We start from the raw sequence: 12,966 nt of genomic DNA, 5'->3' as shown, positions 1-12,966 counted from the left end.
ATTTTCATTATCTTTAAGTTTTTATTCAATAATTTGACATCTCCAGGATTTTCCTCATATAATAATATCTAAAGCCGCGTCCACACACTTGTTGCATTTCCACCTATCGTATCCTCTTTGCGTACCACCTAGTGATACGATACGGTGCAACAAGTGGGTACAAGACCCTGTTGCACCGTATCGTATCACTAGGTGGTATGCAAAGATGATACGATACTTGGAAATGCAACAAGTGTGGACGCGGTTTAGAGGTGCAGAGTACGAGCTTAAGTATAGAAACAATTTAATTTTGTTTATCTTCCTTTTGTCAACGTATTCAAAACAGACTTATCCCTTTGTTAAAATAGAGTTGGAACGGAAATTGATATAATAGCTTCGTGGTGCCCTAAAAAAAAGAAAGAATAATTATAAAAAAAACATACATGAATCAAGAATTGTTCCGAATCGCTTCGAATATGGTTTGAAGCTTTGATTCTCGAACCGAAAATGCCTCAGTCGTAGACCGTTAGTCGACGCAACTACAGCACCATGAGGTGACGTGGTTAGTTGGTGCTGGACTTGTTATACAACCATAATACGAGCAGAAATAGTTGGTAAATAGTTTAGATTTTCAATAAATTGTGTACCTCCGGTTGCTCAGTAGTGATAATATGCATCAATTTCTTTTCAGAGATTCGGTTCCAAGAATACACGAGGTGGCTTGGTCCAGGCAAAAACATGAATTAGTGAAAAGCAATTAATGAAACTCGACTTTGGATTGAACTCTTACTGTATCTAGAAATAGCAGTTAAAACAAACTTGCGATTACAATAGACTAAACGAACGCGTTGTGTTCGATAAATAGGTGACTATAGTATATCGTCATAGTAATAGTTCTTAGTAAAAAAAAAAATTCTTTGCAATGCTTCCATCAACGATAGATCTTCAAGCAATAATCTACCGTACTACCACGTATCTCCTTGGGAAACTGGATTGGAAAGGTATGTACAATTAACGATGTTGAAATGTTCAGTTCAAATTACACGCTGTATATGTATTGCCAAGTTAGGTTCACGGTCCCAGCCACTTGAGGACGTTTCAAAGCCATTGCTGCGGTGATGTATAAACTTTATTTTCTGTTGAACATGTTTAACCGAGGGCCTGACTTGCGGCAGAGGATCGCGATTGAAATGGTCTGGAGTTGACCGGAAAATTCTATTGTGGTAAAATTCCGGAAGCACGCAAGCACATTGAAACATGCGTGTCCAATACTTTACCTACCCTAACAATTTCGTATAAAAAGATCATTTAAATGCAATAGAGAAAAAGGAGGATGCGTTAGCGTGTTACTAGAGCAACCACATTTATTTCAATGCATTACCAAGAGAATTGTGGTTAACTTGTTGGTATGGTGCTATGGAAATTTGTGGAAGCCGGAATGCAAGCCTTATCCGGTACGGAAGCGGTGAAGACGCCGATCCAATTCTATTTTTTTTTATCTTACTTCTAAGAGTTAAGTTAGGCTTTGCATTCTTGCAATGGTTTCTTTGTATGTGGCCATCACCAATGGGGGTGAGGATAGGTTAGGTTGGGTACGTGTATAGGCGGCCACAAACGTGTTCGATTATCGACTACATCTGCTAATTGGCGTTTGCGAAGCCGAAGACTAATCCTGTTCATTCACTTGCGCTGTGATGTTCAGGCGATTGTAGTTTTGGTTATGGTAGTATGTGCAAGTGGCAATGTTGGCGGTTAGTCGTCCAAACTAATAATTTCGAACAGTTTATTTTAGAAAACTAGTCTGTTACATCCTAGAAACACCAGTAATATTCTTGGATTAGCTAACTTGGTTTATTCTATGATAACATGGGATTAGTATGTTATCTACCTGGAATAACTTGTCCAGTTGCGTGTACCTTGATGTACAAACCTACATGAAACGGTTAAGGATATTTGGTGAAACAAGAGTGCATACGTCACCTTATGCCCCGTGGAGATAAGGGCTTTGTTTGAGATGGAGCGCGTTCGGGTATGGCATTTTCTCTAAAAGCAGGGTCTGTTGACGGCTGGGAGCTCGTGAACTGTGATTTCATCTCTTCTCTCAACAACAGTGAGACCCGTCAATTTGTAAACTACGGTTAACACGGACAAGGAGACTAGACCCGTACAGGATTACGGGAACAAACGAGGGTATTATTTTATTTGTGCACAAATGCCATATACTATATAGCGTTAGAAAATTAAGTTGAAATACATGAACGTAGAGCGGGCTAAACACTCTCAAACAAACTTGTCGAACAAGGTGTTTGATCAAACCATTTGAAAACAATGTTGTGTGTGGGCAGGTTGGAAGGTTTGACAAGCAGTTTGATACTCGATGGTCAAACTGCTCGTTCAGCAGACAGTCATGAGATAATTTGCATTTCTACTTGAACCACAACTTCGTCCACACTCTTCTTTCGCATAGCAGGCTTTTCATTGGCTAAGGGTAAAAGCCAAGGTCTAAATATACAGGTCAGACCGTTTACGGCTGAGTCCATTTTCTCATTTTCGAACGACGGACCAGCTTCAACTGACAGCTATAGGATAAAAAAGCTATGCACGCTTTTGGCTCGTGTTGAAGGGACGTTGTCGGCAGGTACATTGACGTTTGATCAAATACCCGTTATAGTCTGTGGCGATGTTTAAACAAACACGCTGGACAAACATGTTTGATAGTGTGTAGCCCGCTTAGGATGCGATTTTCTTGGCTGGAATAAATAACCAAAAATCTTGCCACAAGCACATCTACAAACGAACGAAGCCGCTAGGACACTGTACAGACGGCATGCGTCTGAGTCTCTGACAGATGTTCCAGTGGTTCTTTCCCTTGCTTGGCTGTACACTTTTCACCATTTGTCAGAATGTCATTTCCCCCCTCCTTTCCAAGATTGTCCGTTTTCTCTAGCGCGTAGTTCCTTGATACGTATTAAGACTTAACGTAATTTACGTAACATTCATTTCCCTTACTTGTGACCTATTTAGCACCTCCCAACAATGTAGATTTCAGCAGCAGGCAACAAAAGGCATTAATTGGAAAAAAAATCCAAAAATACATGTTTCTGTACACGTGTAACATCATAGGCGATGATATTACGCGTGCAATACTGTCGCACGGCGTAATTTTTTCAATTCCAAAATTAAGTTGGGTCAGCACAGGTTAACAGCCCAGGTGACAGACCAGATAGGCCAAAACCTATCATTGCTTTCCTCACCCCGTAAACTTACTGTGGTCACAATTCACCCCCCCCCCCCCCAACTCAAAATTCCTCCCTGGGGAAATTTCACCCCTAATGAGAACCTCAGACTTAGACGATGGCTTTCACGTTTTGGACAGTGTTCTCAAACTCCAGGTGACGTTAATAAACGCTGTTACAAATACAATAGCCATAGGGCGTCCTTGGACTTGAGAGAACATGGGGTTCTGCCATCGTCTGTTAATTGTCCGATGTACAAAATCAGGCCGTCAGCATCAGTGACGACCACGATCCGGATGATCTTTAGATACTCGCAGATGAAGTTCTGGAAGAGGCTCCTTTGACTCCAGCTCGATAAGCTGATTGCCGTTGTTCCTGGCATATAATGTGGTAGTGGTTGTGCTCTATAATTAAATTTGTTCTTGGCTTTCCCATATTTGATCTCGGCTTGATTCAAACAAATTGTAAAACGGTATCTGCATTGACCACCCATTCTGGCAAATCATTACAAGTATTTACCTCCAGATTTGAAAAATCATTTTTAGTCTTGCTCACTTTAAAAATCTTTGAATTTCCTATAGTTGCGTTGCCCTCCCTAATCTCAAATACCTCTTGTACATTGTTAGTAATGTTTCTGGGTAATAATCTTGTAAGTTTCAATTTGACCTCTTTATCTTCTGTAGGCCAGTGTCGGTAAATCTAATTTCTTAAGCCATTCTTCATAATCGTGTCCTTTCAGCTGTTATCATTCTTGTGGCTCATCATTGAACATTTTCAATAGCCCTTGTCTTTAACTAGTTGAGGACACCAGATCTGATAAGCATATTCTAAATGAGGCCTTACTATTGCAATGTACAGCGGTTTCAGGATGGAAAAATCAAGGTGGACATAAGTTCTCGTAATACCAAGAAGGCTGTTAGCCTTATTGATTTTCTCGGCTAAGTGCTCTGTGCATGTTAGGTAGTCATTGAAAACGGTCTTTTTCATTTGTAGTGTTGGCTATGTTATATACATCTTGTACTCTTGTTCTTTAGCATCAGATATATTCTCTTATGTTTATTTTTTATTGGATAGAAATTGAGCATCCATCTTTGACCATTTTCTTAGTTCATGCCTTCCTGAAGCTTGTTACAATTATCTTCATTTGGAATTGTTCTAAAAATCTTGGTATCTGCATAAAGATGTACCTTGCTCCCATGACTGCATCCGGAAGATCATTGATGAACATGACGTAAGAGGCCCCAGCACTGATCCCTGAGGCACCCCACTGGTTACTTCCCTCCAGTCAGAGGCCTCACCATTAACCATTACTTGTTGCTTTCTGCCAGACAATTTTTAATCCACTGGAACAGATTACCATCTATTCCATAACTTTTTATCTTGGCCAGTAGTCTTTTGTGGGAAACTGTAAAATGCCTTCATGAAATATAAGACATGGGTTTCCCCTCATTAATGACCTCCATCCATTTGTCCAAAACCTGAATCGGTTGAAGCACTGATCTGCCAGAGATGAGCCCGAATTGTTCATCAGCAAACAAGTTTTGAGTTTTCATATGGTGGATTATTGCTTCTCTCAGGACTGATTCCATTAATTTACTGAAGTAGTTACACTTGCAGGTCAGTAGTTACCAGGGTCATTCTTGCTCCCCTTAAATATTGGTGTTATTTGTGCAATATTCAAATCCTCTGGAACTACTCCCTCTTCCAGTGAACTACTGTATTTTCGATGGTACTAATAGTTCTTCCATCAGATCTTTAACAATTCTTGGGTGAATACTATCTGGACCTGGTGACTTAAGTTTTTGCGACCCTTTCTGATTTCATATTTTATCTGTGGTCTAACCTGGATGTAGTTGGGATAAATCCTTGGCAATTTTTTTTGTTTTTGTTTTTTTAACAAGAACTGAATTTGTAAGAACCATTGCCTTTTGTCACTTGATGTTTTCACAAGATTGTTGTCATCTATGTATAGATCTATCCTTGACTTGGCCCTGGTTTTTGATGAATATTGTTGGGCTCTGACATGTTTTGCATTTTCCTTTTCCTTGGTTTTGATGGCATTTCTGGTTTCCCATCTTGTTTCTCCTGTACTGCACTTCAACTTGTACACATTCACTTTCATTTTGTTTACCAATTTATATTCTACCAGTTTATCCCAATGCCTTTGTTTCATTTTAATTTTTGTCCAGAGTTGTCCAACATTGGTAGATTTTTATTGGTCCTTTGTCATAATTTGCTTCCCTTTGAACGTTTCTTTTTTGGCACACAATTGTCAATGATTTAAGTTTATTTGCAAGTTTTCTCCACTTTTCTTCAGTAGGTAAGTATGCTGGTAAGTATTGGTCCCAATCAATGTCTCTCTCCTCGTACGTTGATAGTCTTTTTCATACATAGTACGTGTCTTTAACCTTTGCTTCCATATCCTGAAGGTCACATACAACTTGAACACGCATGATCACTTCTCCTCAAAGGACAAGTCAATTGGATTTCCTTGTTGATTCATTACTAAATGCAAGGTCTAAGGTGTTACTCCTGCAGTCTCCTGTCATGTCATTTCTTTAACATGTCGAGTGAAGAAAGTCTAATCCTTTCCACAAAAATGGCAGAAAATCCCTACATACCCTCGTCTGTTGTGTAATTATCCCACTTTATGGAGGGAAGATTAAAGTTGCCCAGCACTAGTTTATTTGAAACTTGTATCATTGATTTCTTGTGGAAGTTGTAACGGTCATTTTCTGCGGAACTATTGGACTCTGTATGCTGATGTGATGAGCAGGTTATCACCATTGCTGGATCTAATTTCTACACAACTATATCCACAATTTGTACTTGGTTCTACTGTATTGCACAGTACGTCATTCTTAACATAAAACAACAATCCTCTTCCTTCCTTTGCATTTATATTATACTGTTGTACCTATTTTGTACTCAGCCAGCTTCATATATTTACTGTTCTTTGCTTTTACTTCTTGCAGTGCAATGATTTGAAGAGTATTTTCAATTATCTTCAGTCTTTCACTTAATTCTAGCTGCTTACCTAAACCAAAGGTGTCTACTAAATAGAACAAATAACTTGGTTTTTAAACCAATTATTTGAGCAAGTTGTATTTACTGTTGAACTCTTTGGCAGTTCTTGCAGGGCTTGTCATTTCGTTTTGTCTTGTTCCATTTGTTCCTTCCTGTGTTGATTCCTCTTGTCTGTTAATTTTGCTCTGATTGCACCAGTTGCAGTCCCCGTCCATGTGTGTCTTCTGTCACTTTGGTTAATTTCTTCCATGGTGGACTGGTTACTGTGATGCCCTTTCCTTGCGGCTTATTTTTTTAATCAAGGCTGTTTCTTGATTTTTCCTTTTTGTGCAATGTTACCCTAAAGGCCTTGTAAAATTCATTGTCTTTGACATTCTTTACATTTTTAAAGATTGCAACTTTTGTTTTCGTGTCGGTAAATTTTTACAAGCAGTGGTAAGTGTTTATCAGGTCTCACTTGGCCAACCCTGAATGCTTTATAAATCTTATCTTACACCCCACATGCCTGCATGAAATCCACACTTTGTAATGTTAGATTCTTTCATGTAACACTTGAGTTTAACTCTGCCACTCGATACATGACTAAATCGTTTCCTCTATTTTTACTTTTATGTCAATCGGCAATCACAATCTTGTTCCACTCCCCCTTGCAAGTTGGATTGTGGTCTAGTGTCGTTTTTATCATTTCCAAGCTTTGGCCATTTTACATTCTGATTCCAGTTTTTTCAGGATAAACTGTCTTTGCATCCAGAATACCCAGTCTTTTAACTAGTTGTGCACACAGCACTTTTTTTAACCAATTCGTTCAGTTCAACAGATTGGTATTCCTTTAGTTCTTCCACTGCAACTGTTAGACCTTGATGGCTATTTACTATTACCATATGTTGTTCATAAGTCAAATAAATTTACTGTGTAGCTTGGCACAACCCCTTTTGTAAGAATTTGAGGTACAGAATTAAATATAGGTTAGGTTACGTTGGTTAGAATATACGAATTTATCGCCCTTTCATTTCCTCGACATCTGCATTCCGCCATCTGTCAAAACCAACCGCCGCGACTTCATTAGTTCTTTTAGCAATTTTAGGTAAATGTTCAGTTTTGCACCTGGACGCAATATAGCAATAGATAATTAATTATCAATTTTGTAAATTATAATGTATCAACGTAATATGCAATTTTCTGGGCGGAAATAAAAAAAAAAACGTTGCCAAAACAGATTTCGTAACTAACGAAGTCGCGCCGGACGAATGGTACGGCATGTTTATGATAATCAATTTAATCATAATGTCGACGTCGAAGAAATGAAGGATAAATTTGTGTAACCTAACCTAACCTGTTTTAATAAATTAGTGCCTGCAATTTGTCATCCGGATCATCGTCGTGAGACGTTGGCGGGCTGTACACTCTCTCAGATTGCGGGGTATATAAGGTTCTTGCAGCTGAAAGGAATGAATATATTTCAGATCCATAGCATTCCTTCAAGAATATGTACCTCGCGAGGCACTGTCTTAAGTGCCGTGATGTCAATCTTGTAACTGATGTTTCAACCAGACCGGGCAGACGACAAACTTGACAGACGATAAGATGGCGTCCCGATCCTATGCAACTTCGTTCGTTAGCACATTTGCTTGTAGCAAGGTATTTTTTATTTTCATTTTCGCCAAGAAAATCTCGTCACGTTCATGTATTATAATTTACAAAATTAATATTAAATTTCTAACGCTATATCGCGCCCATGTGCATAGCTGAACAAATACCCAATTTTATTTCTGCTAAGAAAATCTCTTTACGTTTATGTATTTACAAAAATTACACTGGGGAACACTCACATTTTGTTGCATTTAAAAAAAGACTTTTCTATAGTCAACTTGAGTGTGGCTGATTTCAAATCTGAAGTCGGGTTTTGTCTGCAAGCTACAGATTTTATGCAATTTGACATTTTTATTTTATTTTTTAAATTTTCGTTATTATAGGAAATTGCAATATCAAGCCACAATTCTTTTGTTCACTTGAATCTTAAAACAGTATGAAAGCCATTTCTGTACATTTATTAAGGCAAAAGAAACAGAACATTAACAGAACATCTATCCCAAAGTTAGATTAGCATCCTTCAGAACATCACCACAGCTGATGGAAGCTTATCAATTTCTTTGTGTATTTTTTCAGGCAGGAATTTGCGTTTGTAACTTTTGCGTTTGTACATTTCATCTGGGCAATTTCGTTTAATGCTCCAGCAGTAGTCAGCCATCATACTTTCGTCCCATCGCCCTTGTTATCGTTCTTCCATGATCTTTATGTCTTATTTTAATCGTTCTCCTTGTTCGTCACTCACAGCCCCCAGGTTGTCAGGGAACTGATCAAGGTGGCTGTTCAAAAAATGAAGCTTGATGCTCATGTTGCACCCGAGATCACGAAAAGCGAGGAGCATTCTGTTCACAAGTTCACTGTAGTTCTCCGCCTTATTGTTTCCAAGGAAGTTCTGAACGACTGCCACAAAGGATAACCCATGCTGCCCTTTCTAAAGCGGTCATCTTAGCAACAAACTGATCATCACGAATTAGGGTTCGAATCTGTGGGCCATCAAACACGCCTGCTTTGATCTTCTCAAATGATAACCCTGGTAAAGCTGTGATGATGTGTTGGAAACATTCACCTTCGGTTTCCAGTGCCTTGACAAATTGTTTCATCAAACCTAATTTGATGTGAAGAGGAGGAAAGATGATCTTATCTCTGTTTACAATTGGGTCTTGTATGATATTTGGCATGCCTGCTTCAAGGGTGTCACGAATAGGCCAGTCCTTCTGGACCCAATGTCTGTCTCGTGCTCGGCTGTCCCACATACAGAGGAAACATGGAAACTTGGTGAAACCTTTCTGTTGTCCAAGAAGAAAGTTGACCATCATCATAGTCCTTCCCGCAAATGCACTGAGTGACCGACAGGTACTGCTCCATAAACATTGCCACATTATGTAAAAGAATACACTTTAGACTGCGTTTTGAACTGTCTAAAAAGTCTCCATTCAGCAGGACTATAGTAAGGTACACCCAGTTTCTTGAGAAGCCCTGGGATGTCCATGGCAGTAAACAAACTGTCTGTCTTTTGAAAAGGTCACGGAAAGCTGGTCACGCTTTCTGAAATATGATACTTTAACAGAGTGATCAACAAAATTTCTGCCTTGTAATCTTGATGCCAAAAGCTCTGCTGCTTTCTTTGAAAGAACTAAATCCCGCACTAAATCATTCAGTTCAGCCTGGGGAAGAGGCTTAGGGATGGGGAAAGGTTCAGTGTCTGAAGAACAGTCCTCCGATTGTGAACACTTTTCTGACAATGTCACTGTCACACAACTGTCTTGCTGGCTTGTATCATGTCCAATGTCTTTATTGTCCAATGAAGGCAAGCCTTTGAAAACTGGAACAGGTACTTCTTCAGAGTGCAGAACAGGCCGAATAGCTGAGGGAATGTTCGGATACGTAATCTTATGTCGGGGTTTTCTTCCCAACACCCGTTGTGTTTACCATGCAGAAATAACAGTCAGTTACATGGTTGGTGGGTTCGCGTCAAATCATTGGAACTCCAAAAGGCAGACCTTTGCGTTTTTCCTTTGGGTCCAGTCTCGAAGCATTTCCTCACAATTGTGGCACACAACATGAGGAGCCCATTGCTTGTCTTGATCACCAAGATGAACTTCAAAATATGCCTTGTAGGCACGCTTGACGAACGAGGATATGTTACGTCTCTGACGATTGAGTGTGTAGCATCCACATATGTAGCAGAAGGCATCAGGCTTGTTTCTGCAATGATGTCTCATTCTGGAAGCCATGTTTGAACTGAAACAAAAGAAGAATGATCAAAATATTAGAAGCTATCTAATATATATGGACGTTAAAATGCTTATACATGGTTTACGCAAGTTCACATATGTACAATTTCATTAACCTCAAATTGCATACAAACTAGAGCTTGTAGAGAAAAACTAATTTCAGATTTGAAATCAGCGCCTAAAACTCTTTCAAAATCCGTTTAGAATATCCAATGCAACTCAGTTACTGAAAAAGTGTTCCCGTGTGTTTATCTATTGCTATATCGCGTAAGCACTTACAAATTTTTACCTAAACGAAAGTGAAGTTCAGCTGTAATCAGCTTTGCCGTTTCGTGGAAATATCGCTCATGGTGAGGGAATCTAGCGAGTGTTGGCAACTGGCGTGGATAACGTGGACGGATTACTACACAGTGTGGAAAAATATTTCCACATTTTCCATCTGCTCTGGGACCTCTAGCTTATTGTGTGCAAAGTTATGTTTAGTTAATGTTATACATAAAATGGATTGCTAATAACCAAATTTTCCATTAAATATCTATATCTATACACTAACAGTCGTAAAATTGTAATGATACAAGAGAAGGGTGCTTAGCAGAGGAAGATAACATGGTCAAGGTGGTTTGTGAGGTCCAGTTATTCAGCTGAAACGGAGAGAGTAACATATTGCCTCTTTTACAGGTGTCGCAACTTAAGTTATGTGAAAATTAGGTAAATAATGATGGACCAAGTGAAGAGCTTTTCCATACAGAGGATAACCTAAATACAGAAAATCAGCAGAATGAATCGGAAAATACTAATAATGACGACCAAAATGAGATAAACAATGATGGACCAACTGAAGAGCTTTTCCATACAGAGGATTCCCTAAATACAGAAAATCAAGAGAATGACCCAGAAAATACTAGTAGCGACGACCAAAGTGTGCTACGTTTTTATGAGCCAAATGACGATTTTCCGATTCATACAATAGAAGATCTTAGCGAAGACTATGTCAGTAGTACTGGGGAAAACCCTGACAGAGATTTCCTCTGATAGTAATACTGATCAAGAAAATACCGTAGAGAATCCATATACTACCTCCTCAGACTCTGATCCCTCTTCACAATCACAAGTGCCACAATTTGAATACGACGGTGACTATGACAGTGATAGGTCAGACAACTCTTAAGACCTTTTAAAAGGAGGAAATATTAGGTGATTTTTGTTCAGTAAAATAATTGTTACGTTATCATTATTTACCTTATTAGGGAAAGAATTAACGGTATTCTAATATTCATCGGTTTATAATGGTATGTGCTTCAATAGTATTATTTGTGTTTTCTTTCTCATCTAATGTTTAGAGAAATCTGTTGGTGGCAACACTCCTATTCCACATTGTTGTGTGTGTCCGTTATGCCGATAGAAATTCCGTCAATCACAAACATGGAATAGCTTAGTCACTGTTCAGTTTTCGATCAAAGAAAACGTGTGGAAAAATAGGGTGTGGAATTCAGGCAACGCTGGCTGTAATACTCGGTCGAGTATAATGTAGGATTGAAGATCTAGAAAGTAGGCCAATTGGTCAACGTCCAGTATCCCTACAGAGGTTACCAAGTCATGGGACAAAAGGATTGGCGTCCCGAAGTAATTAGAATGGATCTACAGTAGTTCAGGTTGACGGTACCGTTCCCGTAAATTTCGTTTTTGCAATGGGCAACAGCCACTTCGCATTTGGCGTTTTCTTTTGTACCGGCCATTCTAGTTTGAAAATAATAGCATTGAACAAAGTTATGTTCATATCGGACAGGAACCTAGATTTGTTTCTGCTCGATACGGGAAAGGGGAAACTAATTCAAGGGAATCAAACTGGGCTTCCACGGGCTACACAAGCGCTGACCGTTGTGTTCGTTTGAGTGAAATTGACTTCGGTTACTATTTAATTTTTCGGATCTCCAAATGTACCTTTCCATCGTATGTAGCAAAGCTGAATAATGAACTAACATAGCAAACTTTTACGAATGTTAGACATGGTTGAAACGTTCTTAGTCTAGAATACTATAGTGAAGTATTCTAGTTTTTTCAAATAGATGTGTGTGTGAAAATAGCCCAGTCCACTAACACAAAAACGGCGTAATAAATTTTGTATGAAAGTGGTACGACCCACGCGCTGTAACCAGAGTAGCAGTTATCTTTCAAATGATGTTTTTTCGTAATTGGTATTTTTATATTTGCCTCGCAAATGGGTTACGTGCGGCAATAACCGTCACTTGTATAAACAACGGAGGCGCCATGTTGGGCTCAGCACCCCCCCCCCCTCCTTGTGCACCTCAACCGGGTTTAGGACGCCACCCGATGGCTTTAGAATATGGTTTCGCTTCCGCCAGGCCATTTTAGTCACCGGAGGCAAGACCCATTGGTAAAAGTGGGTTATAATCGCTCTGAGATTGGGTGATACCAAGGTATCTTGATGCTAAAGTCTGTTAATACAGATGCTCGCCAAGTGATGTTTATCACCTCCCCCCAACTGCCTCCACACTTCCCATCATAATTTCTGCGGTGTATTAACTGCAGAAGTTCCATGCAGTCAATATTTTAGGTTCCCACTATGGCGTGCACAATTACTATATAATATTTGCATCCACGCCCAGACAGTTGCATTTTTCGTGACTCGTTCCCCAAAACGTACTTTCTTCCCTCTACCTTCATCACCCCCTCTCCTCCATTCCCTGGCACATGCGATTCCAAATACTTAAAACTAATCTTATGACATCTGCACTTCCTGTACATCTCTTCGCCTTGCTTTTGTCTTGGTTTTATTTAAAGTTCCTATCGCATACCTTCCCAAACTGTCGCAAAATGCCTCTGACCGTCCTCTGATCCCCGCAAGCTTGGTCATCAGCAAATTGGCTCTCTTCTTGCCTCCA

At 39.4% G+C, this 12,966-nt stretch overlaps 1 long non-coding RNA gene across 1 annotated transcript in view; it reads left to right on the top strand.

The window, feature by feature from the left end:
- The first annotated feature begins 689 nt into the window (after positions 1–689).
- The window catches only part of LOC143039204 (uncharacterized), a 52,586-nt gene continuing 40,309 nt past the window's right edge, over positions 690–12,966 (top strand). Inside the window, exon 1 of the long non-coding RNA XR_012967627.1 lies at positions 690–980. This is a non-coding gene — a long non-coding RNA (uncharacterized LOC143039204). The remainder of the gene's footprint in view (positions 981–12,966) is intronic.

This window comes from Oratosquilla oratoria, chromosome 26, assembly GCF_046742065.1.
Source record: "Oratosquilla oratoria isolate Oo_2021 chromosome 26, ASM4674206v1, whole genome shotgun sequence".
In the NCBI taxonomy this organism is placed as follows: domain Eukaryota; kingdom Metazoa; phylum Arthropoda; class Malacostraca; order Stomatopoda; family Squillidae; genus Oratosquilla; species Oratosquilla oratoria.
The sequence above is the reverse complement of the archived record's forward strand: the minus strand, read 5'-3'. Positions and strand labels throughout refer to the sequence as shown.